Raw genomic sequence first — 27,676 nt, forward strand, 5'->3', positions numbered from 1 at the left:
CCCCTCTTCTACCATGGTGTACTGAGCACCCACTGAGCATCCAGGTTAAAGATGTGTTTGTATGACACTGCTATACTTTAGCTCATTTCTCTGGCTTTGCCTCCCAAAATGCTTGCAGAACCACCCTGTTACAGCAGATTCCCATGCAGAGAGTAAGAAAATAATGGTTTGCTTGCTGTAAACTGGTTATCTGCTCTGATAAGAACTACAGCTGTACAGACAAAAATTAGTTCTGTCCCGGCAAGCGCAGATGCTGCTGCATACCTTTCATGCCCTACAATTAGCAGTGTGTTGCTTTGTCTTACATCTGCCTACATATTCCTTTCAGGAATATGCTTGGAGCTTTCAGTGTTTGCAGAAATGGCGATGGAGCAGACAAATAGGAAAAACAAGGGAAGAGAAAAAATTAGGAGTAGCAAGCTTCTGAAATGGATTTCCTTTGGAAATTGTTCAGAGTGGTGAGCTGAGATGCCTGTGGCGAGACTGCGTTGCTCTGTGGGGGCTGCCAGTTTGCACGTACAATGAACTGCACAGCATTTCTTCCAGGATCCCCAGTTCTGCCTTCTCCTGCTTAGTGGTCCTGAGATGGTCCACTTATGTCTCTGCCACTGATATTTGTCATGGATGAGCCATTACCTCAAGATCTTACAGACCATGCTCTTAAAGCCACTGGACACCCAAACAGAAAAAGTGCCATGCAGGAGCTATGTGTTGTTAATATTTACAGGTAAGTCTTGCCCTTCCTTTCCTTGTGCTCTGTGGTTCTTCTTGAGCATGAAAATGGTCAGCCTCGTCTCTCTGTTGCAAGGAAATGTCATGATGCACACCTGAGGAGAGAGGAAGAAGCACTGGGATCTAGCTGAGCATTAACTTCAGAAAATGGCTTCATTAGCTACTTGTGAGAGTAGTGTTTCTCACTGACATTGTCATTTGCTTCCCATCAGAGGAGCTCTGTTGTTTTGATCTGCAGGTCTGGGGAGCCGTACCTCTTCTTAGAACCAAGATGGTTGAGATGCTTTATTAAAATAGCACCATAATTATTATGAAGAATTTTACTTCAGGTTTTTCCATGACTTCCATTGCATCTTTTTTTCCTCAATTTGTACCGAATGCATGTATTTCCTCCTTCTCATGCATCCTGGATTCAAGTTTTAAAATGGACCTTGCTTAATTTGACCTTATCTAGCTAATTTATCTTGTGCCTTCGTTTCTAAACAATGTTAAATGGAGCACGTTTCCTTGTATTTTCCCAAGTAACTAAGTCTCCTGCAAAATTCAAACCATTAAAAGTGAAGGTGATAGAATAAGCTCCAAGAAATGAGTGAACTTAATATAAAAATTTATAATCATGTCAATTCCACTTTTTGAACAATTTCTGCAATGTTAGTTTGCTAGAACGGCTGGTCAGAAGCACAAAGGTTAGGTTAAGCTTCCTTCGTTAATGGTTTGGCTCAATGCACCCAGCAGTATAATGTATTTTATCAGTGAGGGAAATGATATTGGTTTAAGAGGTTTCATGTAACAGTCATATCCTGGCCAAATGTAATTTTGAAAACAATCAAGGCCATTATGGCTCACACAGAAAGAAAGATAAAGACAGATAGCTGTATATGGGTTTTTAATAAGTAATTCACCCTGGGTCTTGAAACATCAGATTGCCAAGTAATATTATTAATGTATAAGCATGTTGCTAAAATCATGTATTCTTTCCCATTGGTTGACTATAGATATGTTTCTGATGCAAATATCATGTAAGTGTATTGAATCCAAGCTATGTAAATAGACTATATAGTACATCCATCAAGCAGTTGACTTGATTATTCCACACACTAAAGAGCATTTTCTGACATCAATCTACATTCTGCCTAAATAGAACATTTTTCACCAATGATATTATGCATCATTTACTGTATATTTGATACTAATTGTTCAGCATATCGATCACCTGTCACTTGGAGTTTAGTGGTCTTTGCAACTTGTCCTGGCAACTTGGAAGTTGCAGGCAGTCGGTTGCCCATCATCTGTGGTGGCAGACTGAGATTTCCTGGACAGCACTGAAATCTTGCCCTGGGCAGGCAGCATGGAGAGGAGTTAAGTGGGGGTAAGGGCCTGCCAAATTGGTGCTTGAAAAAATTACACCCTTTTGATTTTCAGAGATTAGGCTATAGCAGCACACAAACACACTGCAAAGGTTAACAGATGTCGTTTATTCTGGGCCTTTCTGTTTGGAAGCAATATTTCATTAAAGGGTCAGGATGAGGGCTGACCAGCACCCTTTACATGGATGATCTGTGCCATTTTGTTCCATGAGTTCAGGATGCAGAAGGTCTGCGAGCTGTTTCTCTTTCACAAGTGGTTAAAAGCAGGGATATCGAGGGAATGAAGGGTCTTTTTTAGTTACTCATCAAAGGACAAAACCCATTGATAGCTAAGGGACATGGCTCTAACTATCAGAAAATATCCAGCCACCTGATAAAAAAGGATCTGTTTTAATATAAATATGTTGAACCCTGATCAATTTTCAACATCTGCTTCATATATGAAAATGTAAAGATTATTTTAAAATAAGTTTAACTGCAGCTGGAGGGGGGCTGTTAATATTGACTGTTCTGAATTTCTCACAGCATATACATTATCGAACTCAAAAGCTACTGGAAGCAAAGGCTTTATAAATAGGAGAAGAATATATTGATTTAATAATTTCATTCATTCAGCAGTTCTTTTACAACATTTTTTACAGCACAGAGTGGGGACTGTCTTCTTTCCATGCACTTTATTCACCAACCAGGTCATATGTTTACCGTATTTTGCTTTATAACCCCTCTGTATTCCAGGCCTTTCCCTTTTCAGGCTATCATAGCTCCTACTCCCTCCATGTAAAATCGCTGGCTTTACTCCTGCCCAAATCTTTGCTTTAGTACCAGGAGTGCTGGAATGGCAGCAGGGAGCCTTAGGGGCACTAGGGGTAGTCGGGCATGGAAGGACTGAACTGAGTGACCCACAGGAAGGGGTAGATTGAAAAAATTTTTGATGATGAACAGTACATTTTCTGGAAAACAGCATTTCAGGAAAATCAAAATAGGTCATGGTGAGACTCAACACATTTACAGCCAAGGAAAAATACCTGGGAAGTGGCAGGTGGCAAGAAATTTTGAAAACCTTGAGACAATTCACTCTGATATTTAAAGAACCCAATCCTGTTGACTCTTTGCTTTGCAATGCATTTCTCAATTCCAAACTGAACTGAAAGAGGGGAAAAGATTATGGAATAGATTAAAATAACCCCAAACTTGAAGCAAAACTTTGTCTGGAGTTGAATGACAACAACTGACTGATCTGATTTGAAAAAAACCCATGGGTTTTTTTCAGTTGCAGAACTCAAGCTTATGTTATTTCCCAGCTTCACCCATTGAGCCCCTGGTGACAGACACAAAGTGTACTGAATGTACATACTAGCTGTTTCTTTCTCAGTCTGACCCCCAAACTACAGTCATCTGTTTCTACTCCCTTCCCACATTTTGACTTTTTTTAGAAGAAGAAAGGATTGTACATTAACTCAAAAACTGCTCCAAAATCACTAATATAAAAAAAAATAAGCAAGAAGCAATGTTAACACTCTCTTATTGGCTTTGATTTTCTCAAAGGCATGGTCCTACACTGCTTCTATGGGGATGTGGTCTTCCTCCTGCTCTGGGAATCTGCAGCCTCAGAGTTTGTCCGTGTTTCTCATGAATTCCTGACTCTCAGGTTCCAGACTTCTGGCAAAGGATTCTCTGAGTCATTCTGGGGACATCTATAACCCATCACCAAGCAAATAAAGGGAATTTTCACATTCAGGTACGTGATTGCCTTTGCCGTGTGTGTTTTGCTTCAAATCTTTTCAGCTGTCGTTGTGGAGACCTTCTTCCCAGGGGTTATTTATAAAAGATGCTTTGATTCAGGCAGCATGTGGGCTGTGTGTGTGTCAGGTAGTGCACACAGTGCACTCCCCACAGTGGCTCCTTCTTCCTCTCTGCTCTTCCCTCCCATTCTCTGCACAGTGCCTTGGCTGTCCCCTTCATCTCTGCCTCCTGGCTCCCTCCCTCCCACCCGCTGCTTCTGTCCTCCAACACCGAAGAAATTTGCTGGATCCACAGCTGTTTTTGGAGGGAGAAAATTGTGTAGCAGCAGCTGTGGCAGCAGGCATAGCAGCGAATTACGTGAGGATACAGATTATCTGAGCACTTGTTTCAGAGAGGTACAGCTTATCTCAGATGTAGACTCTGCATAAGCAGTATGGAAATGCCAGCAGCCCAGAACGATGAGGCTGCCTTGGTTTATTTAGGCTGTTCCCTGCTGGGGCAGGCATGGCCCATGTGGGGAGGTGGCACAGTGGGGTCAGGGGCTGCAAGCAGACAGCTGTCCTGCCTGCTCCTCTGCCTGGCCCCAAGCGTGGTCACAGCACCCAGGGCAGCCAGTGTAAGCTCCTCAGGGCAGGAAATGTTTCCCTTACTTACCCATGAAGTATCATGCAGAGCAGCAGTGGTTTATAAATAATAGATGTTTAGAAACACTCAGGAAAAAGCCTTCAGTAGAATCTACACAGTGAAGCCTTACTGAGGCATCCCTGAGCCTGCCGGAGCCACAGGCACGGTGAGCAAAGCCGTAATGTCCCCCATTCATCTCCCTAACAGTCATCACTCTCTGCTTTACATAGCTGTTTACTTTTCCAGGCATCTTATGCCACAGCATTAAGACACAACAGGGTGTGCTTTACTGGGACATTAATAATACATCGGGTGCATTGTGAGCCGTGACTGCAAAGGCTGAATGACTTCAGTAGCCCAAGAAATGTATTAATGCTCCAGTAAACCACATCCGAGAGTGGTAATTCAAGTTTTATTTTGTCATTTTATTAATGACGCAACTGACGTGACATTATGTGTGACTCCATCTAATGGCACACGGGCAGTGAGGGGGCAGCAGGCCACAGGCAATGCCAGGCACATCAGCTTCTGTCCCCTGCATGCAGGAAGGGCAGCTTTGGTCAGGGAATTTTAACCAGCTGTGTGTGCTTTGGGGAAATAGCACAGCAGCAGTAGAGACAGCCCATGCAAACCTGTCTAACACATACAGGGAGGCTGGGAATGTTATGGAAGGGCACATATACTACCTGAAATGGGAAGATGGATCTTTTGTATATGCCTAATGCTGAAACTAAATGTATCCTTTGGTAGGAAAACCTGGGATACTTGGTAGTCAGAGAAATGATGAAAGATAGGGAAAAAAGAAAGAAAATTACATGTTAAAGAATGTGAGAAATAAAGAAAGACAGACACCAGTTTATAGAAGCATCTCACCTCATTAAGCATCTTAATTCCCTTTTATTGTCCCTACTGCACTGAAGCTTACAAGATGTATGCATGATTTATAAGCAGTGCTGTGCATCAGCTGAGCAGTTTTATATAGGGCTCTGAAAGGCGGAGGCACATGTGACACTCGGGTTTAGTTGGGTGTTTCTGCAGTGTAAGAATCTTGCCTGATTTCATTCATGGTGTTACTTGGCTCTGCCATACTTGTGTGTTATTATTTTGATAAATAAAGTAACTTCTGTACCCAATGAAGCCAGGTAAGTATGAGCCCGCTTTATTCAGATATAATTTTAAAACTAATTCATACCTGGATTGACCTGCATTTCATTAAAGTCCAGTAAATAAATTAATGATGTTTATTTGGACACAAGAAAGCTTTATAGATAATTTTATAGTCATTGAATATATTTGTTCACTTTAGCATATTTTAGATTTTCTTATACTCTTGGCTATAGAGCTGTACAGTCATAAAGAAAATGTAAAACAACAATGAAAAATGCCAGTGTTCAGATCCCGAGATAAATCCAATAACAGCTGTGACAGGATTGATTACAACAGAATCAGCAAAACCTCTAGACTCTTTTTAATGTAGTTTGAGACATAAAGAAGATAATGAAAGATGTTACTTGACAGTAGTAGGATCTATGTTTAGACCTAAAAGCAAATGGCTCTGAATTTTAGGGTTTTCTGTTGTGGAAACATTTTTCCACTGCAAAATAAGATTTTTGTCAAAATTGACATATGCATGCAATCATGTTAATTTTTATGACATTTTCTTCCCCAAAAAAAGTATTTTTCAAGTGAACCTTTGGAAAATTCTATTTGGATAAATTAGATAAAAACGAAAAGCACTTTTGGAATTAAATTGTTCATGTGTATTTATTGTTTTAGTGTTATTTTGTGCTATGTCACTGGCGTTATCATTTTCTGTGCTCATCTTACAGAACCTAGTCCTATTTGCCTTCTCTTTCTGCACCTTCCTGCATCTTTGGGTAATTTCATCTGCAAACACACAATCAGCTACTGTCCTTGCACAACTGACTTGCAGATCTACCTGTGTGCTCCCAACCTGTCTCCTCAGTCCAGCCTCATCTCTGGGTTTGTTTCCCTGTCATTTCATGTAGACGACAGTCTGTCAACTCAAGCCCAATGTGGAAGAGACAGAACTTTTAATCTTCCCCAGTTCATGTCTTCCCTGCTAGTCCCCTCTTTGATCACAGCAGACAACCTCACCACCCTGCTTGTCACTCAGGCCCATAATTTGTGTGTCATCTTTGACTCAGATCCTTTCTCAGGTCCTCACAGCCAGGATATGGCATAATCCCAACGACTGCTCCTTCTTAGCATCACTAAGCTGTTGCCTTTCCTGTCCATCCCCACGGCTGAGGCCCTTGTCTAGCATCTTCTGTGTCTCAATTAGTGCAACACATTTTTTACCCAGCCTTGACAAATGCAACATAAGTCTTTTGGTGCCCACTTGAAATTTCACTGAAAGTACTATTTTCTTAAGCCATCCATCTCCCATTTTTATGTGCATCTTTCTTCCCTCTCCTCTTTCAGCATTGCACCAAAAGTTACCTGTTGTCCTCATTTTCATGCTCTGTCACAGTATGGATCCAGTTATCAACAGCTGCTAATTACTGCTAGCTGGGGTCACCCTGATGCCAGCTCCATTTGCCCTTGTGCTGGGGGCTCAGCCTTGCCCCCCCAGCTCTTCCCACTTTTGAGGGGACCATCCTGCAAGCAGCCACCTTGCATCCTCCTCCCCATCCCACACTGAGCCTCCAGGCTCTCTTTTCCCAACTAGAGCTGAGCTCTTCCTTTGCTGCCTGTCCCGTTGCTCACTACCATCCTGTTTCCCTGTGTATGGCACCATTTATTTGCTGTGCCCCACTTCTGTCTCTTGCCTCATGTTGTAAGGCTTTAGGAACATCTTTCTCTTTTGCCTAATAGTTTGAGGTTCAGCCCACAATCAGGTCTCGTGGGGTACAATCCATTATACTCATACACATTATGATAATATAAGCAGTTACTCTTCATTAATATTATTAGTGTGAAAATATGGCATGGTATTTATCAACCCAGGCCCTTTTATTACTTATTTAATATTCTACTGTTTTATTATTCTCTACTTCTATATTATTATTTTTATTTGAATAATTAGCTTTGATAGCTATTAAGCAAATATCTGAAGCCTCCTATTCTCTAGATCAAAGCATCTCCCACTTCTGTTATAATGAAACACTTGAATTCTTGGACAGTCTGAACAGAAAACTTAGGTAAGAGTCAAAGTGTTTCATTACAAACAACAAAGAGATGCTTTGATCTAGAGAATAGGATTTTAACTATTAATTTTTCATCTTTAAGATAAGATACATTGTAAATATCAAGTGAAATCACAGTAAAGTTCAGCTATTATATTGCATAATTTGCAGAATATGTTGGGAGAACTTATTCATCACATGAGGTGTGTCAGAAGCCTCCCTGGCCCACCCCCTCAGATGCTGTGAGTATCAAAATTCAGTACTAAACTCTCTAAAAAAACCTTGAATTTAAAGCTGAGAGGACATTGCTGGGAGCTTCCTGTGATGGAAAGGTCCAGTCAGGCCAATGCTGCAGTTGGTGGTGGTTCTGCTGTGCAAAGGGTGATTGCAGGGGCTCTCTGTGATCCAGCTAGTGCTCTCTGTGATCCTGCTAGTGCAAGCCACAGCTGCTGCGAGCATGGCACTGCAGCCTCTTTGGGAAGTCTCAGGTTTGCACTGTTAAATTTCAACTGACTTTTTTTTTTTTTTAATTCTTTCTATTCTGGCACATTTTGATACCTGACAATGCTCTCATTTATGGTGGGTGTGAAATATCTGTCTTTCCCATGAACAGTTGTTCAGGTTCTGGGTTTTGCAAGTATATCATTTACACTTCCACCTAAAATACACCATTTTGCCATTTTACTTTGCTAGCAGAATGCACTTTAGTGTGGATATTTTGCAATGTCACCAGAAAGTGGGAGGAGAAAAGTGTTAAGGACTGCCAAAAAAAAAAAAAAGGGAAAAAATACTGTGAGAGATATGTTCACTGTATACACAGAGAAGAGCTATCTTCTTGCAGAGATTTCCCCTAAGCCATGGCAAAGGTGACCACTTCTTAAAGAGTCCTCCCTGCTCCTGCTGAGAAATCCATGGCCTGAGAAATCCACAGTGCCTCTTTCAGGGAGTGTGAGGTCCGTGGAGCTGCTAAACTCCCAAAGATCCTTTTGGGAACCAACAGATGATGGATTAATATATTTCATAACAATCTCCATGGAGACCAAAGCCGGGCTGGCGTGCTCCAGACTGATGGTGATAGAAAACCCTGTTGGCAATGTGGATTAGTGGGTGCTCCTGTCAGAGTCAGAGGCTACCCTGGATGATGTCGTTTATCTCAAGTGTAAATCAGATGTGACTCAGCGGCAGACGCTGCGCAGCCAAACGTGCAGAAAAGTCGCGTCAGTGTTGAATCAAAGCCTGCAACGCTGATCATTATTTCAAGAGAGTTATGAGAATGCCATGAGTTTCAAGAAGATGATCAGTGCTGCTGAAGAAGTGAAAGCCAAGAATTAGAGATATACTGATAGGAAGCTCTTTGGATTTATTAACTGTTTTGTTTGGACTTATTAAAAAGGAATGACACCCGTTAAAGTGTATCGCAGCAATGAGCTATCTAGCAGCCCCCAGGGCTGTGACTGAAGGAGAGCTCTGTGATAAGGTGAGGGCTCTCTATTGCTTTACAATGATGGGGCTCTCAGTAAAAAAAAAAAAAGGTTTTGCTTTATAAATTGCTTGTTCAATTCAAGAATTTTCTCAAGCAAATGGCCCAATTCTCATGAAATACATATATATGGGCATCAGTCTGAGACATTTCTGGTGTTTTTATGACAATTCAAAGTACTCCTACAGCTGTGTTATTTAAGGATGATGTGCAGATGGCCCAGTGTGAGTGGGGGCAGGGCAGGAGCCAGCCCTGCTGGGGCAGCCACTATTCCTGCCTCCTGAGGGCCATTTACTGGGGAGACCTTGGCAGGGCCCAAAACATTGCCATTGCTGTGGAGAACTCAGATGAGTGACAGTACTTTGACCATTCTTTTTTTGCTGTCTCTTCACAGTGGTATTTCAGGTTGCTGAACTGCAGGCTGTGCCCTACGTCTGTTTTTACTGAAGCATTTCTGTATTTACTGGAGCACTTCAGGTGCTGTAGGAACCAGACGTGCTCCCTCCTCCCCATCCTTCCACCAGCCTCCTCGTGCACATCTTGCAAGCTTTGAATAAGCAAGAGCCACAGCTGAAGCAGCTTGGGGCTGCCCCCAGCAGCAGGAGCATCCCATCTCTTTCTTGCTGTCACTCTTTCAGTGTTTAGTCACTTTTTGGTGTCAGCAGCTTTCTCTCAGTGCAGAAGTGAGCTGGGTACTCGGAGGTTTGATTCTCTCACATACACATACACACCCCTGGGTCCTTTGGAGAGGTGTTTCTAGTCCCCTTTCCATGAGCATGTATTTGCCCCCCTGCTGCCTGCTGTGCCCCCCAGCACCTCGCTGCCTCTGGGGTTTTCTACTGCGTGTCTTAATAAGCAAGTACAAGTCACAAGGTAAGATAAATCTCTTCATCTCCTTTTGTTACATCTGTAACAGCCTTTGAGTCATGTCAAGACAACTCTGGGCTCACTTACCTGCATTCAGGAAATTCTTCTTTACCAATGTACACTTCAGACTGTGCAAAAATGATTTCTTTTAAATGGTAATTGTCAGTGACAACTTTGAGGCACAAAAGATACAATCCTGCATGGAAGGTCAAAGAGCATAGCTTGATAGGTTCTAAAATACTTTTGCAGATGGATTTCCAACATGTACCTGAGCTATTTACCGTGCCCCTTCAACTAATTGTTTCTATTCAGACCATTTTTCTTTTCAGTTTTAAAGTAGTGATGTGTTGAACCTCACCAGGAAAACTGAGGTTCAGCTGGCTACCTTTCTTTTTTGGAAAATAATCATTCACTCCCCCTATGATACTGCAACAGGAGAACATCAGATCAAACATCCTGTTTTACACTGTTTTCCACCACTGCCCCATGGGAATGATTGGTCTTTTGTGCATATTTTTTTTTTTTTCATTTGGGCAAACTTCATTGCATCTTATTATTACTGAAAGTTAGAGAAGAGATTGAAGACTGATTACAAGGTTATGGTGTACCATGGGAAAAGTCTAGTTATACAAAAGCTTTGTTTAGAGTCAACTAGTTTCTATTCTGAAAAAGCTACTGCAGACATCCCTGTTGTTTTTATTGATCTTATAGATTCAGTACTGGGGCCTTTAGAGTTTGGCTTTGCTTTGGAGACTGGTATATTTTATTTGAATTTGCTCAAATTTCAACAGATTAAAGTGATCTGACAGCTTTTTGAATGTTGGCCTAGAAAAAGAACTAGTTTCTCATACAAGGTGAGACAGCTGTCTCCAGAAGAAGAGTTACCCATCCACATTGTCACCACAGAAACTCTGGTCAGGTAAGAAGCCTCTGCCAGGGCAGCCTGGCAGGTGGCACTGGGTCAAGAATCCTGCTCTGCAGGCACCTCTCCTCTTGCTGGCACTGTGCCTCCCTCTGGGGCTTCAATCAATTCAGATCAAGCAAGTCCTGAAAATCAGCTGGGAATCCAATCCCCAACTCCCTATGCCATGTACCTTACTTTCCAAATCTTTACTGCAGTGGCATTTTCTGTATTTTAAACAGAAATGTTTCAAAACTGTGATATTCCCAAGGATATAGAATAGTGCTGTCGTTGCTATTTTACTTAATATTAAAAGGTTAAGAAGCCCATGAAAACATATAGCTATGTGGAAATTAATGATGCTTATCTCTAGTAAACTACTGCTGTATATGTACCTATCCACTCATAATGTTTTAAAATATACATAGCAGAGTGCAGATAGTGATAACACATTTGATTTTATCTGCTACAAATATATATTTGTATGTCAGACAAATAACCTCTCTTTCTGCTCTCTGTATTGATAGAATCCATAGAGGATTTAATCTGTCTGAGTGTGCTTCTCCATGTTATTCATCTCAACTGTGCACTCAGAAAGTTCAAATATTTAAATTGGTTGAAAGTTAGAATATTAATGGCTGTTCTTAGTAATTCAATAGCAGTTAGATTTTCCCAGCTGATGGATACTGTCACAAATGGCTACTGCAGGAGTATAGGTAGTTAATTACTCAGCAACAATTAGGATCTTAGCCCAAGTACATGAAGACTTCCTAGTATGTGTAAAGAGAAACACTGGAGCACTCTGAGATCCTGGTTGCTGTGGGAGTGTGTTACCAGTCCTAGCTGACAAACCTTGGAGCAGCTGCTGGCAGCAGTGCTGTGTATCACCTAGGTGCCAGGTCTGGGAGAGTGCAGGTTAGCCCCTCCAGAGGACACAGGATTTGGTGTAGATGAACATTTTTTACCCTTAAAATATCAATCCTGGTGAAAGAGAACTGCCAAAGAGAAATACAGTTTCTCTCCAAAAGTGCAGGTTTTCAATTAGAAAGACAGAAAAAGAAGCCTAAAATTTGCAGAGAATTCAGAAGACAAGGAAGCAAGCTGTGTGCAATGCTACCCTGCAACTAGCCACCTCCTCTTAGTGCAAAGACAGAACACATGCTTCATTTAAAACCATGCTTCATTTCTGTTTTTAAGTACACCCCTAATTATGAAATCATTACCCGAGACCTGCATGATAAGGAAAGAAGAATTATTATATTAACCTGGGGTCCTCGGTGCACTCAGAGGCATCACAAAGCAGCTCTCCTGCAGTCAAAGCCTGCGCACTCCCTCTTTTCTCTCATCCAGTGAGTCACTTCTTCCTTTTAATCTCCTATTAAAATCCTTTCTATCCTCTTCAGTTTATGACTCTGTTGCTGCAAGGTGGTTTGTGGCACTCGGTATGGCTAATCCTTGGGATCGCCTCGTATTGAGAACAGAATAATTGAAAACAGCTTGAAGCAGTTGTAGTTAGGCACACAAATCAATGACAGATAATCATTTAAGCACAAACTGAAACAGACATTTACATGGAAAATAATCATGGCCTTGGAGTTACACCCTGTTCTTGCCATGCAAAATCTTTCATGGATTTGGCAGAGTACCACTGGATGCTAAATCCCATTGCCAACGTGCCCATTCCTTTGAGACAGCCCTGGCAAACCCCTGCCAGAAATCTGAGCTCAGCCCTAAATAGGTTTGTGTGAAGGTCTGTCCACCTTTGGGTGAAATAAAACTGCACTGGCCCCCAGGCTGTGTGAGGGTTTTGGTCTGAGATGAGCAGTGCAAAGCCACAAGGCAGACAAGTGCATGGAGCTGCATCTCCCCTTTCAGGCTTCTGCTCCCATCCCAATGGAGGGCTCGTGCTCAGGTGCACTGTTCTGGGTATGGAAGAGCAATGGTAATGAAGAAAAACTCCTACATTGGAATGTTTCCTGGCTTAGTAGTGCAGATGGGAGCACATATTTCCCTGTCATTTTCCACTGACAATCATATTCATACCAGCTGGTTAAAATGTTTTAATAAGTGATTACCTGATGAGAACACTTTCTCATGGTTATGGTGCTGGGGCTTGCTCATTTTTGCCGCATCCAAATAACCATTCAAATTAAAAAGCAGGAAAAAACCCAATATAATTTAGAATCTTTAGAAAGGCACTTGGAAACCTAAGTCCCAACTCACCTAGAGAGCTCTAATCTGAAGAAGATATGTTGGGGATGTCATATGCTTGTCCTTGGGGGGCTGGAAGAGCTGAGCCTCCATCCCTGTCTGAGGGTCCATTCCATAGCCAGATGAGTGAGTGAGCATTGTAATTTGTGTGGGTCCCACACCTCTGAATTTCTCTGGGTGAATTTCTCTGCAGGGAGTATTCCAGAGTTAATATTCCCCTCTGCTTCTTGTGAGGCTGGGAGTCACAGCTGGCCCAGCAGCCCCCAGCTCCCTCACTGCTCTCTCGGCTGCAGTGCCTCTGCCAGGAGCTGCCCTGCTGCTGCTATGATGCACATCAAGCACAGAAACCAGCCCAAAAGGGCTGGTCTAGTAAGTTCTTACTAGTCACATCTGCTTATAAGTAGGCAAGTGGGGTTTTATCCTATTATTTAACCTTTTGCTTTGAAAACATCAACACCTGCATCAGAGAAGTTTCTAAAGTTTAGTTGCCAATTTTTCTTCCACTTTGCATGACTCTGGTGAAAGGGTATTATTTATCAAACTAAGCGTGTATTATAATCTTTGCAAAATGGTAAAGATCAAAGACTACCTTGCATCAAGCAGAATTACAGTGCCATAACATTTTTTCTTGTTACAGCTGATATCAATCACACTATGACAGCAAGCCACAGAGAAGATTTTTCAGTCGGTATCACTGACACTACAACATCAGAAATACAGCAGCCAGCTAGTATGTGCTCTGGGTGTGAAAGGGAGCAACCAGCAGCATCAGTAAGTGCCTTTGGTATCAGTGCCATTAGGTAGGGCCATTTGGCAGCAAAATGCATGCACGCAGCTTTAATTCTGCCCACGGCTGGTGTGGCCTCGCAAGGGGAGAGATAAAAGCCTCTGAGAGGAGAGGGCTTGATTTCAAGTGGCAGTGGTGACATTTTCAGCCGTGACCCCCGAGTGCGGCAGAGTCTGCCATATGATACTGCTGCCCCAAAGGCATGTGCACCACCCTCCCCTCTCTGGGAAGAGGTGGGAATTTGGATGGGTGGTGAGGCACGGACCCAGCGGAGCCCTGAACAGCATCTGGCTCTGCACGCGGGGCCGCTGCCAGCGCTGCCAGCAGCTTTCCTGCACCAGCCGTGAGCCAGTTACTTTCTTCCCACGACTCACAATCATATCTTTGTTTACTTTAGGCTTGACAGTCTTTTCACCATGGCCACAGACTACCCAAGGAAAGGAATGAGATTTCTCTTGCTCCTCCCCAGGACCCTGCCAGGCTGGTGAGTTTTACAGTTCCAAGACTTAAAGTACTTCATGCATTGTGTCCCCCAGACTTACCTCTGGGAGCATCTGGTGGAGAACAGAAAGGAAAGGGGAATTACACGAGAGCTGCTTGCATACATATCCCTTCCATCTCTCCTCTGCACAACAAAAGCCAGCCCATGTACTTCTTGCAATAGATACAAGTCCACAGCAGCATCTTTCCATGCTGTGCTCACAGCCTGTGCTTCTGCCAAGTGCCACCTGAGCTCCCAGCCCATGGAGGGCCCCCCGGGCCCTGCAGCAGGAGCTTGCAGCAGTGGGGCACACTGAGGTGCATCCTGCCGTGAGCCAGGAGCAGCAGGGACCAGCCCGTGGAGGCAGTGCACTGCTGCACACAGGTGGGAGCCCAGGAGCTCCGGGCAGAGCGAGGCTGGAGTTGTATCGAGCAGTATTGATTCTGGCAGTGACTGGAGCACTTTGGTTTCTGTATCAGGGCTATATTAATGTTACAATTTCATAAAATGCAACTTCACTTCAAATGGTCCTGCAACTGTTTCTCAGGCACTTCAATCTCTTTGCAATGAAGAAGAAACAAAGCAAATTCGGTTGGGAAAGTACAAGGTTCAACAAATTTAAACCTCTTGCATTTTCAGGATTCTTCTGCTATTTGAATACAAAACTGCATGGTTTTAGACAAGTGCCCATCTTCAATTTTTCAGACTCCTTTTTCTTTGCTGCTGAGAACCACACAATGTACTTCCCTGCCAGTTACTAAAATGCTTCTAAAAACTTGAAGAATTATTTGAAAAAGGGCATTCCTATTCCTTATGCATAAAACATGCATGCATATTCATATAAAACATTTAGAAAAATTTGTACCAGTTATAATTAGCATGTTTTGTGCATCTATTTTCTTTGCTATTAAATAACAAATTTGTGGTAACCATAGCAACTGGAACATCACATGATACTGGTGCTATTTTGGGGATAACATAAGTACCTTTCTTAAAGAAGCATTCACACCTCTAAGCTATGAATTTTAATAATTTTCATGATAAAGTATTTGTTGGGTAGATTGTATTCATTCCTCACTCTAATGTTGATTTAATGTGGAATGCACTACCTTGTATTGCAGTGCCTATGACCACTTAAAAGCTGTGATGAGTCCTCTTGTTTTGCAAAAAGGCAAGTGACTTAAGAAAAGCAAAAGAGAAGCTACATGCATTGAGGGGGAAAGCACAGTAAAATGAAGGATTTCTCTTATTGTTTCTGGGGAAGGAGCTCCCATTGGTCCAGTGCCTCTTCGTGCATGAATGGAAGAAAGAAGGAAGGATGTGCTTTAATCCTGGATTGGTACAACTCCCACTGGAATACACCTTAATTTTGGATTGGTATATCTCTTACTGGAATAAGCCAGAGGTGGAGCATCAGCTCGAGTGGAAGATGGGAGAGGTCCTTGGGAAGTTCTTTTGGGAAGAGACCAGTTTGGTCATCTAAGCCAGTTCCCTCCTGCTGCAGTCAAGTGTGTTCTTCTACTGAGTATGTGCTGTACACCACACCTCATACCATGGGCCTTCCAACACATCTCTGAGCCTCCTAGCTAATGAGATAAAGAGCAAGAGATCAAATGCCACAACAGTAACAAGCCATTAAAAGAGATTAGAGGGTGACAAGGTCAGTATCCACATGCTAGGGTAGGGATTCTCTTAAATAAAGTTTGCTGAAGTGTCATATTACAGATGAGAACAAAATGCCTCAAGAATCCCTGCCAATGTTGTGATGAATTGAGGAAAAATGGAAGAACGTGGAAGAAATTCCCTTCAGTCTCTGAAACTGGTAATTCAGTTAATTGTGAGAAGGTGAGATGAACCAAACAGGCACCGATGAGAAATGAACGCTATTAAAAATACGCTGCCCACACTGATGTTCTAATGAAAAATGCTGGTTGACATGATTAATTGTTTTATCATGGAAGTGTCTGTAGAGATGAAACCCACCCTGAGCTGTCAGGATGGTGTTATCCATCTCCCAAAGCAGAGGTAATGAGGGATCATTCACCCTGGGTGTCTCAGGCAGGTGATTTGGGTTAATGCACACACCAGAGGCCATTAGGTGGGGAATTACTTTGCCTGAGTCTGCCTGCCAAGGTGGAGTTTGGGGCAGAGCAATTTTACCAGAAGGTGAAGAAAGGTGGAGGGGTTGAGAAAGGGAGCCATGAACTGGAGCTGTAGGGAGACACCAGAGTATGCACAAAAGATGAGGGGTTGCAGGGCCTGCCAGGGCTGTGCTGGCAAAGGGCCCCGATGCCCAGACGGTGTTTGGGGCTGCAGGGTGGAGCCCCTGTGCAGCTCAGCAAGGCTGCAGGCAGGCTTGGGGCAAGTTGCAAGGAGTAAAAGTTAATGAGAACTTTGAGTTTATAAGCTCACCCGGGTTAAACCTTACAAATCTGAGCCAGGCTGGGGGTATGAGCCTGAGTAAAGATTCAGAAAATAATGCTTTGCCTCTGGCTCCATTCTGTTCTGCCCTCCTTCAGTTTTTCTCCATTCAGGTGTATCATTGGGAATTTTTTTTAAGTTCATCCTCTCTTACTTCTGACTTCTGTTTTATCAAGAAAGTCTTATTCTTCTTTATTTTTTAAAAAATAGAGGTTTTGTTTTCATGAATTATTACCAGTGTTCAGCTATTTGGAAATTATGGATTTTGTTTCAAAAAGTGTTATAGCAAACAGATTGAAAAATAAATTAAAGCCAACATTTAGATATCTTGAAAACTGAAAGTTTTGATTATCCTAAACTAACCCTTAATTGTTTTCTATCTTAGCTTGTCCCCTAAGATAAATAATCCAAGATGGAGCAATCCTTTTTCAGCCCTCTCTTGCTACACCCCTGGGGAGTGGCAGTGCTTGAGGGGGCCCTGGCAGGATGTGCTCTGTGGTGGCTGCTGAGAGAAGAGGCTCCCTGCTCCCCTCCACACTCACTCTGTGTGTTGTGTTATCCCTTCACGACTGAACCTGCTTTGTTCTCTCCTGCTGCAGCTCTTGCTGTGCCGTGTGTGTCCCTGCCCACTGCCTGTCCCCTCCACCAGTGCCTGGGGCATCTCCTCCCTTTGCCTGTGCTCTGCATAGGAACTGGTCCTTGCGTTGGCTAGGGAACTCAGTCTTCCCTCACTCCAGCACTTCCCTCATCTTCCATTCTTGTTCTCTTCCAAATGCCTGCTTCTTCAGGAAAGTCTTGGGAAAAGGTCTAACAAGGCAGCAGTGTGGGGTTCTAGCTGAACTCATATGCAGGAGCCCTGAGGGGTGAAGCAAAAGTAAACTTATTAGAGGCAAAAAGGGAAAGCTGGGCAATACACTTTTTTCATTTTCTTGATTCATTCTGCAAGATGGGAACTTCCCAATCTACTTTCTGTTTGGAAGGAGAGCAACACAAAGAAAAGGTTTGGAAGATGCTGGCAAGTGATAAAATACAAAGACATTCTTTTTCTTATATGGTAAATGAATGGCTTTCTGCCTTGCCTTTTGTTAAAGCTCTTAATCCAGCCTGTAAATAGGCACTTTCCCTTTGGACTGACTGTTTAGATATGAGATTAGAGCTGATCTGAAGTAATAGGATGAGAAAATAGGAGAGATATATGAAAGAGAATGATACATTGGCTCACACTTCTGAACTTCCTCTTGCAGCACTTCTCATACACAGTATGTAAATGTTCACAAGTACAAAGTGCGCTTCTTTTTACTGCAGACCTAAGCTAAGGCATGGCCTCTGAGAAGCCTGGCTGTTTGATCCCCGGGGGCAGCTCACCTGCCTCAGGGCAAAGCACAGATCCTTTGCCACAAAGCAGAACTCAAGAGGTAATTTTGTTGTGTGGCCTGATTTAGGGTTACAAAATGCTGGAAGAACTCTGTATTTGAGGATGTTGGAAGTGGAGATTAACACTCCCAGATCTCAGAAATGGCAATAGGAAGCCTGACCAAGCAAAAAAGTCAGCAAAACAGGGACTTGGGACCAAGAGAACTCTTAATCAAAAACTAGATTATCTTCAAAGAAAAACTATTTCACATTCATGAAAAAACTTTTTACCCTACTTTTTAAGCTACACAAACTTTTGCAATGAAGCTATAGTGTTTCTGGCTGTTTCTTTGGGACTATTCCATGGCTTTCTGTGAGTAAGGCTGTGGCAAAGTATTGTTCTTCTTGGATTTGGAAGTCCTCCAATTCGTATTCAGCTGCTGTGGAAAAAATCCTAAAAATTCATAGACTTGTCTTGTTTCCAAAGACACTTCTGACCCAGGCAACATATTCTAAAATCCTTAATCATTTTCTGCTTACTGAAAATCTTCATTGGCTGAATAGGAATTTTTCCCAAGTCAGATATTAAAGGAGAGAAGAGATTTCTAGTGTGATTCTTAAAGATTAACATATATATATATGTATATAAGCACAGTGAGAGTATAAATGTAAAATATGATGCATATATTTTCTTCTAAATTTAAAATGAATAAATTAATCACTTGCTTTCCATTTTGTATTTAGGAATATTTAGATGCTATTTGATGCTATTTATATTTTCCAGGGCATCTTTTCATAAGAATAATTTTTTTATTAGGTGCTATTTGGACTGTATTTTAGAAGACACTTAAAGCCATATAAAAGGTAAACTGCCAACCAGCATCATCAAGGTCATTTGAAAAGATGCTCAAACTAGAAAGCTGCAAAAACCAACTTAGTTTCTTACATTTCTTGTATTATACTTGTGAAAACCAAGTGGAACTTTGCAGATCAATAATTAGGCCCAAGGAAAAAAAAAAGTACATGAACAAAATCTTTCTTGTGCTGCTTACATCTGCTTTATGCATCAGCAGAAGTAAAGATCAATATTTGTAAAAGTAATGTCCTGAGCAGATTTCCTTCCCCATTGAAAATACTGCATGACGAAATGGGAAACCTTTAGAGGAGGCAGTGCAGGATCTGCCCTGGGTTCCCAGTCTGAGGCTGTCAGGACAGAGCTGGCTGCTTGTAACACTCCCAGCTCTTTCACTGAACAGTATGAACAACAGACTGACATCCATGTGCCTGCTCTCTTTTTCTTTAAAATAGTCTTTATCCATTTTATACTCTTCTAAACTATATGGGCGAGTTCTTCTGATCTGCTACTGGCTTTTGTTTTCTTTTCAATGTACACCTGTTATCAGTCAAAACCACAAGTTACATTAACAGCATTTAAAATGGTTTTCAGTATTTGTATATACTACATTTTTTCCTTTTCAGCTGAATGCTGTAAAAAGTTTGCTTTGAATTCTTCCCTAAGATATCTTTTTAAATACCAGTAGAAGGGAAGGTTTTAATTCCGTGCTCTAAGCAGTACAACCACTTGAATATCCCCCATTTCAAATATAAAGCCATAGTATTTAAAACATTAAAATAAACCCTTTATTTTACTTCAGTATCAGTACAACTGTTAATAAAAGGTGTGTCCTTCATTGCCTGTTTTAACAATCCATGGAAAAGGTTTCATTTCAATTGAATTAAATCTCAACTAAGTTAACTAATAAACAGGAATATCAGGCGATGGCATGGCACCACCCAAGTTACTAATGCAAAATGATGAGTGAGCAGTGAAAGGTCAGTCCTGCAACCGGGGCCTGCAGATGCAACCTGATTTTCATATTGATTGTGTTTTCCAGTGGGCTTCAGGTCAGGAGCTGAGACCTCGGGGCTTGATCTGTCTGCAGCTGTCTCGCTGTTTTCTTTGCTTACCTTGAGCAAGTTCTGCAATATTTCTGTACTGCTTCTCCAAGGATAAAATAGGTCTAATGTTTATCAGTGTTGTAAAGGCATCAATGCCTAGGAAAAGGTCTTAGGTGCTCCCTATGAGGAAGATGCTATGCACAGTAAAAGAATCACTCTGTGTGTGTGCATACATATAATCTCAAGGGTTAATGTTTCTCTGCAGGATTGCAGGATATTTATTTTTACCCATTATTAAATCCATTGTGAATTACTGTGCTTTTTTTTTACAAAATGGGTTTGCAACCAGGAAAAGAGAAGATATAGGCACCTGTTCTGAGAGGGAAGCAACATAGAACTGTATATGTTATACCAAAATCATTTGTTGATACATAACAGATCAATATGCAACTGCATAATAAGGTTGAGAGACGACATTAAATGTTCAAATAGGTATGCTAATTAGAAAGGACATGTACGTCCACGTATAGAGAACCTGATTGTGAGAAAATGACAGAGATTCAGCACTACAGTGAATTATAAATGTCAAATTACAAGGATGCATGTAAAAAAAGCTTGTAACTGTTAGGAACTAGACTCTGTATTCATGTGAAAGCTGTTGCCTTTATCATCTTCTTAGATCCCTCTAAGGTGTTCTGTCATTCACTGTCAAATTTTCTACGTAAGATAGTAAGATGTATGTCACACAAGTGTCCAAAACTGCTCCTCTGCCTTTGTCAGGACACACCAATATATTTAGAGGGATTTGTAAGCAGAAAGAATATTAAGCAGGAGATCTGCTTAAGCATTAGCAGTTAGTCACAGAATTTTTCCCCTCGGATGTGACAAAATCTAACACACGCCCAAAATGTAGGGGAAAAAGGAAGCAGCAATGTGTGTTCAGATGGCTGTGGGCTCAATAGGTTGTTAGAGAGCCATAGTCTGCACAATAAAATGGATGCTAACTAAATTTTGATGTGCAAGAGCATGTCTTTAATTTGCAAGGTATTTTTTTTAATTAAAAGGTAAATAGCATTTATTATTCTTCTCACAGACCAAGAGCAGCAATAACACCTACAGAGCTCTCATGACACCTGAAGAACTTCTTTGATGCATCTGGTCCATGGGGTAGGTACATTTAACAGTTAACTACTTTAAGTGATATTTTTTGTTTTTACACAATATTGGTTATTCCTTCTAAAAATTTCTAAACATTAGTTGCAAGATATTAGTTTCATGAAGTGTGTAAAATACTCAACCATGAAAGTGTGGTGAATGTCCCTCCCCAAGTACAATTGACTTGGCAAGACGTTTACCACAGTGCAGATGACTTGCCTTAAGCCCGGACTTGAATATGAAGGTGTGCAGTCTGCACAAGCTGTGCTCAGACCCTTCTGCACACAGGCCTCGCAGAATGCTGCAGAGCAATCACAGCTTCTGACGTTTCCTTTTCTTAGCCATATTCTGTCCTCCAACAGAAGCCTCCAAGCTTGCAGAGTTTATATTCGTTTTCTCTAAGGTCTTTGAGACTCGACACTCATTACAGGTTTTGGGCAGTTGTAGTTCCTTCAGCAGAACCCATCCTATGGCCGGGGTGCTCCTCGCTCCCCACACGCTGAGGCGAGCCCATGGCTGCACCCACGGCAGAAGCTCTCTGAAGGTTTCACACATTTGGCAAACAGAGCAGCTGAAGGCCAGAAAGGAAGCGAATGGGAAGGCAGTGCCAGCTCAGAGGTGGGTGCTGTGCATGGTCATGTCACCCTGCTCACCTACACGGCCACACTCTGAAACCTGAGCACCTTCTGCCAGCTGCTCTGAATACTCAGCAGCCACATCTGCTGTGGAGGGGAGCTGCCCAGCTCTGAGAGACAGATGCCTCTCTTGCCAGTGGTCTTTAGGGACAGCATCCCCAGGTCAGCTTTTCCAGTGGGGAGCCCAGCAGCTCACATTTTGTTAGGTTGCTTGAAGCGAGTACAATGGCTGGGAAGAGATGCAGGCTGCTGACACCAATCTCTCTAATATGTTAAAGCTGGATCATGTTCTGCTCAGAGGGTCTGATGCTATCAGCCTCCAGAGAATCAGTGTCTGACACTCCCAGTCTGTTGTTCATATTGGTTTGGTCTCAGCTGAGCTATTTCTAACAACGAAGAACATATCTGAGCGAGTTACAATTTGCTGTAATCATATTTTTCCAGTTTTTCTCTGTGATAATTACTCCCATAAATATCATTGCTTCACCTCAGCTCAACAGACTGCTCTCTGTTTCTGTGCTCAGGTCCCATCCTTCTGTACTTGGATTGCTGGGGAAGAGCAATGATAGCATTTGTTGTTACCAGAACCACTCCAGCTATGGGGCTGTTGGGGCTTCCTGAGCTAGTTCTGTTTCTTCGCTGTTATTAGCTGTTAAAAATTGCCTTCTGAATTGAAAACTGGTGAAGAAAATGCATTAAATTGCATCTATGTTTAAATTAATTCATTAATGATAATAACAGTAATAATAATAAAAAGGTTTGACTTGGTTTTTGACCATGCAGAGACTTGAATACAGAAGCCAGGATGCAGATTTTCAGTGAAATGTCTCTGGCTTTACTGCTGGTCCCTGGGCTTAGTTTAATGACAGAGAGTGTTTTTAATGTAATCAATGAGCTGAAGACCTCAGGAATTCCAGTCCCTAGCATGGATACGAACGGCTTTCCTGATAGAGCCTTAAAGCCCAAAGACTTTATAAGAGTATTGCCTATTTTTGATTGCTGGTTAAGAGTCACAGAAACATTTCATCTTCATAGTGCCAGGCACCAGCAGTACCCAGAAAGCAGGTGCTTGGTCTGAGACCTTAAGATGCATGTGAATATATGGTAAAGAAAAAGAGACAAGAATAGGAAGATTGCTGTTCCCATTTTAAAAGTGGTGAAATGTGGCAAAAGACTAAAGGACTAGTTAAAGTTACCTCTGTTGCCTATGGCAGACATGGCATTTGAAGCCACGTCTCCAGATTTCTAATGTACCCTCTTAACTACAAGGCCATTCTTCCCCTCCAGGAAATGATATATAGGTATATAAATGTGCATTGATGTAATGCCAAGTTATAAACCACAAGCCTTTCAGAACTCATGTCCCTGATAGATTACAAAAGAACTTGAAGTCAGGAGAATTGTGGTTTGTCTGACCTTATGCTAATCATTCTCCCTACTTGTGTCTTGGTCAAACTGAAAATGGATAGAATAATGAACCCTTTTGAAAACTGTAATTTCTGGGTGTTGGTCATGACCCAGTTTTTATAAGTTGCTAGGATATGGGTATAATCAGGGAAATGAAGATTCTATCTTATGAGACAAGACTGAAAAGCTTGATTTAAACAAAAGAAATTATGAGAAGGAATATTAGTACACTGTGAGGGGAGTAAATATCAGAACTAATTAAGTTCAAGGACAAAATTGGCATCTGAACAAATGGATATAAACGGGGCCCTAATAAACACAGCCTGGAAATCTTAAGCCAAGTTATGAGATTCTGGAACAGTTTTCCAAGGGGAATAGTAGGGCCAGAAAAAGTAAGGGCTTTTAAATGGATCTCAATCAGTTTGTGAACTGGGTATCATGCCTGAGAAAACCAGACAACCAGACTGTCAGTCCAGGCAAATCCAGCGTCTCCAGGTAAAAGCCAGGACATCACCAGGATGTAACATCAGGTGATGTTCAGGAAAAACATTGTGACCAGCTACTTCTATCTCAAAATCTATCGTGTGTATTTTGTTTTTTAGGCTCCTCAGTTCAGAGTCTCTTCAATTCCCTGATTATCTCACCAGTCTCACACTTGAGGTGTTATTCAACATTTCCAGGTAATCCTTCCCTGCTCTCAAGAGCCGATGCAGGAGCAGACCTGGAACAGGTCAAGGTAACACTGAACGAGAAACCCCTCGTGTTGGCTGCTGAGGATGAGAGAGAGGGATGGTGGCAGGGGCAAGCAGGGGCAGGTGGCAGGGCAGCGCACACAGCGTTCTTCTAGAACGGCTGAAGCCTGTGTGCAGAGCCTGGACCCTACCCCCACGGCGCATCCCTCTGGAGGGGACGCCTGCCGAGAGCCTGCTGGCAGTGCCTTCAGTCCCCTCCTTCCCGAGGGCAGGCGACCCTCGTGCTGCTGGAACGGGAGAGCGCAGATGCTGCGCAGCCCCGCACCCCCGGCGTCCTGCCACGGGAAGGGGCGGCTGACCCGGCTGCGGCTCCTTTCCCTGCCCACACCGTCTGTCCGGCTGGGGACAGCGCCTGGGGCGGGGCCGGGCGCTCCTGGGGCGGCTCCCGCTCCCGCCCGGCTGCGGCCCCGTGCGCGGCCAGCAGGGGTCCCCGCCGCTCCGCCCCGCTCCGCGCAGGCGGGCTGCGCCCGGGGCGCCCGGCCCGGCCCCGCTCCGCCGGCCCCGGCAGCGCCCTCGCCCCGCCTGCCCGCAGCCCCGCCGCGGGTGCGGCACGGGCGGGCCGGGCCCGGAACGCCCCCGCGCAGCTTCCGCCCGGCGCGGCTCTGGCCGGGAAAGCGGGACCGGCGGCACCCGGCCGGGATGGGCGGCGGCTGCCGGGAGACAAAAGGCCGGCGCGTGTCCGCCTCTGCGGCAGCGCCGGTGTGCGGCCGCTGCCCCTCCCCGGGTCCCCGGCCGCAGCCACAGCCCAGCCGCCCTCCCCTCGCTGCGGCTCCGGGAAAACACCGTCATGTGTGCGGGGTGACAGGCGGCAGGCGGCTTGCCTCCCGAGCGGATGCCGGAGCCCGTGTGCCCGGTGTTACCCCCGCGCAGGGAGCGGAGAGGGGGTAATAGAGCGGCTCCGTACAAAGCCGTGTGTAGGTGTGATGGGAAAAAGAAAGGGAGCGGCCGCCTTTTATTAGGCACTGAATCTCCTGAATTCTAAGTAGCAAAACCCTATCGCCGTAACACTGGGCTGCTTGGGGGTTTATTCTCTGGTAGAGCATCTTGTTCGTTGCCGTGTGAGCGGCGCCGATGCGTGCGGAGGCACGGCAGAGCGTGGCTGCCGGAGCGGCACCGGGCGGTGCCCAAAGTTCCCGCTGGCCCCGCAGGAGCGGGAAGCATCCCTTTGGGTTGAGGGGCTGGGGCGGAGGGAGGGGCTGCTGCCGGGCTGCCCCCTCGCAGCCGCCGCCCGCCTGGCTTCCCGTGAGGTCTCCCTGGGAACAGGAGTGAGAGGAGCAAACTCTGAAGTTGTGCCCGAAGAAAAGTTGCCCGACTGGAGAAGTCGGGGGGATCCTGAGTGTCACCACCCGCTCAATCCTATTTGGTCCTGGGTTCTTCCTGGTTTTTTCTGCAAACCTAAGGGAAGAGCAGGGTTTGCCTAGGAAGCTTGCCGTAGTCTTTTGCAGACAAGGGGAGAAACGAAACAACACGTCTTCAGAGTGGCACCTCGCCTTTTTCAGTCTTCTCGTCTCCTGGCCAGGGTTGGAATGGAGGCTGAGGGCGGCCTGAGCAGTGCCGGTGCCGGCTCTCCCCACTCGTAGCCCCTCCTAAAGAAAACACGTCTGAGCCCTCGTGGTGAAGAGCCAAACCCAACAAAAGTTGGATTTTTTTCGAAGAGGGGCCCGGGGGCGCCGAGCCCGGCGGCTCCGGTCCGCGGAGCGCTCGGCAGCGGCGGAGCGCTCGTCGCGGCTGGGACTTGACCTGCAGAGGGCAATAGTTGGACGCAAATGCCAACAAAGGCAGCGGGGCTCGCTGGCTCGGCGCCGCGGCCGGGACCCGAGAATGCTGTGTAGGTAGGCAGCAGTGCTTAATTAATGTATATTGAAACAAAAGATCGGGTAAAGTGTTTGATTTGTCTTTAGGCTACGTTTTCAAGGCTAATCTAATTCATAGCTGTTAGATTTCTTTAAAGATATTAACACAAACTTCCAGCAGAATCATGGGGTTGACTCCAGAATTACCCTAAATGATAATTGTTTACCGGAACGTTTACATTCGGCTGCTTGGATTCGTATTATTTGCGTTGTTCTCCTTTGCGACTCAGACAGGAGAGATGGAAACGAAGGGCAACTTTCCTAATTGTTGTAGCGATTGTCAGGGCGGCCGCGCAGACTTTGCAGGGGAGGCGGCGGAGCGGGCCCTTTGTGTGCGGGGCCGGCCCCGGTCAGCACCGGGCGGGTGGACAGCTCCGGCCCGCGGATGAGAACTCGCCTTCGCTCGCCCTGGTAGTCCTTCTCCCCGCTGGTAACGGACTCGTCAGGGAGTGGAAAAGAGCATCCCGACGGGCGCACTTTGTCTCCCCGTCGGTGTGTGTAGACGCGGCTGCCGTAGGCATCTGTGGCTTGTGTACATACATGGCTTTAATAATTACACATAAGGCTTTATAACCTCATAATTCAGGAAAGACTAGAAAACGCGACCAAATTGGAGTGTTGGCAGCAGGGGTGATTGCAGGTCTGGATGCATACTTCGTCTCTTCCCAACTCGCCGCCCCCTTCCTCCCCCCCCCCCCCCCCCAAATCATATTTATCTGAGATTATGTCAAATTTCAGTGATCGGAAATGTCTTGCCCAAGCCCCATTCCCTCTGGAAAAAGTCAAAAGGGTTCCTGGCATTAACACGACCTTGCATCATTCCTGATGAAATTAGCAGAGCTACTTGTTTAGAGCTTTGCTAAGGATGCACTTTGGTGACAGTAAGAAGTAAGAAATTTGGGGTTTAACCCCACATCTGAGCAGGATCCGTCTGCTTTCACTAGCTGCAAAGCCTGAGACCAGCACTTGAAAGCGCCTTAGACCCGCAGTCCATTTTTCACTTGTCTTTAAGTGCAAGCGATGGGAATTGCTAACCTCGGCTAAGAAAATTTCATTTTCCCCATCCTGCTAAACGGTTCTGGTCGACATATGTTTGTTATCAGAGAGAGGTGCTATGAACACAGAGCCATTTTCTTAGCAGCTCTTTGACTCTGTGTTACCATAGTCCCACACGGCATTGGTCCTTTCCCGTTGGGAAGTCATGAATAAGAGACTATGAAGCTTGCACGTCAGATCTTCCTCAATTAATCCACCATTAGCATGTTCGGGATCCTCTACTGGATGGTTAACAGCAGCTTTGGTAACTGTATGCTGTCCATACCCAATTATGCTCTGCTAAAAATGAACTCTGCAGAAGAACCTTCCTGAGCTGTCAGTGTCTCCCGTTTTCCTATTTTAACGCTTGTGTGTAGTGGCAGGCGACAGATGGTGTAGATCAGATCGATTTGATTGCATTAGGCGATTTTTTTTTCCTCCTCTCCCCCCCGACTCCTTTTCTGGAAGCCCACATTCATCTGAGAGGCGATCGCCGGGGACATGGGAAGCAAGAGCAGCCGCCGATGTGTGAAAGCAACGAGACATGGCCAGCCAGAGGCGCCGGGGTCCCTTCACGGGGTTTGTTAACATGGTAATCCGGCACCAGGAGAGAAAGCTGCTTTCTGCTGCCTAGAGCCCATTCCCCATCACACATCAGATGACTCCCTGGCTTTACACAGTTGGAGTTCTGCTCGAAACCTGGATTTAAAGGGTAAGCGCTTCAATAGAGGTGGATTTCTGGTGGTTACTCGGGTAGGTGGCAAAAGGAGCGATCTGCCAGCGATTTTAAAAAGAGGCTCCCTTTGAGCGGGCATGAATATTTT

The 27,676-nt window shown here is 44.2% G+C and overlaps 2 long non-coding RNA genes across 21 annotated transcripts in view; both read left to right on the plus strand.

Annotated features, from left to right (window-relative positions):
- The window catches only part of LOC135305038 (uncharacterized), a 65,311-nt gene extending 41,008 nt beyond the window's left edge, over positions 1-24,303 (plus strand). For 15 of the 20 annotated variants that reach the window (XR_010366313.1, XR_010366316.1, XR_010366322.1 and 12 more), the window contains 9 exons: positions 329-727; positions 3,645-3,837; positions 7,787-7,857; positions 8,312-9,092; positions 9,490-10,881; positions 12,061-12,212; positions 13,712-13,845; positions 14,259-14,345; positions 15,464-16,948. This is a non-coding gene — a long non-coding RNA (uncharacterized LOC135305038). Of the gene's footprint in view, positions 1-328; positions 728-3,644; positions 3,838-7,786; positions 7,858-8,311; positions 9,093-9,489; positions 10,882-12,060; positions 12,213-13,711; positions 13,846-14,258; positions 14,346-15,463; positions 16,949-21,108; positions 21,183-21,611; positions 21,789-23,814 lie in introns of those variants that run through there. The other 5 variants (XR_010366310.1, XR_010366311.1, XR_010366305.1 and 2 more) reach the window with 3 other exon arrangements.
- A 1,517-nt stretch (positions 24,304-25,820) lies between these two features.
- LOC135305041 (uncharacterized) overlaps positions 25,821-27,676 on the plus strand; it is a 32,790-nt gene continuing 30,934 nt past the window's right edge. The window contains exon 1 of the long non-coding RNA XR_010366324.1: positions 25,821-27,564. This is a non-coding gene — a long non-coding RNA (uncharacterized LOC135305041). The remainder of the gene's footprint in view (positions 27,565-27,676) is intronic.

The sequence above is a fragment of the Passer domesticus genome, chromosome 7 (assembly GCF_036417665.1).
Source record: "Passer domesticus isolate bPasDom1 chromosome 7, bPasDom1.hap1, whole genome shotgun sequence".
NCBI lineage: Eukaryota > Metazoa > Chordata > Aves > Passeriformes > Passeridae > Passer > Passer domesticus.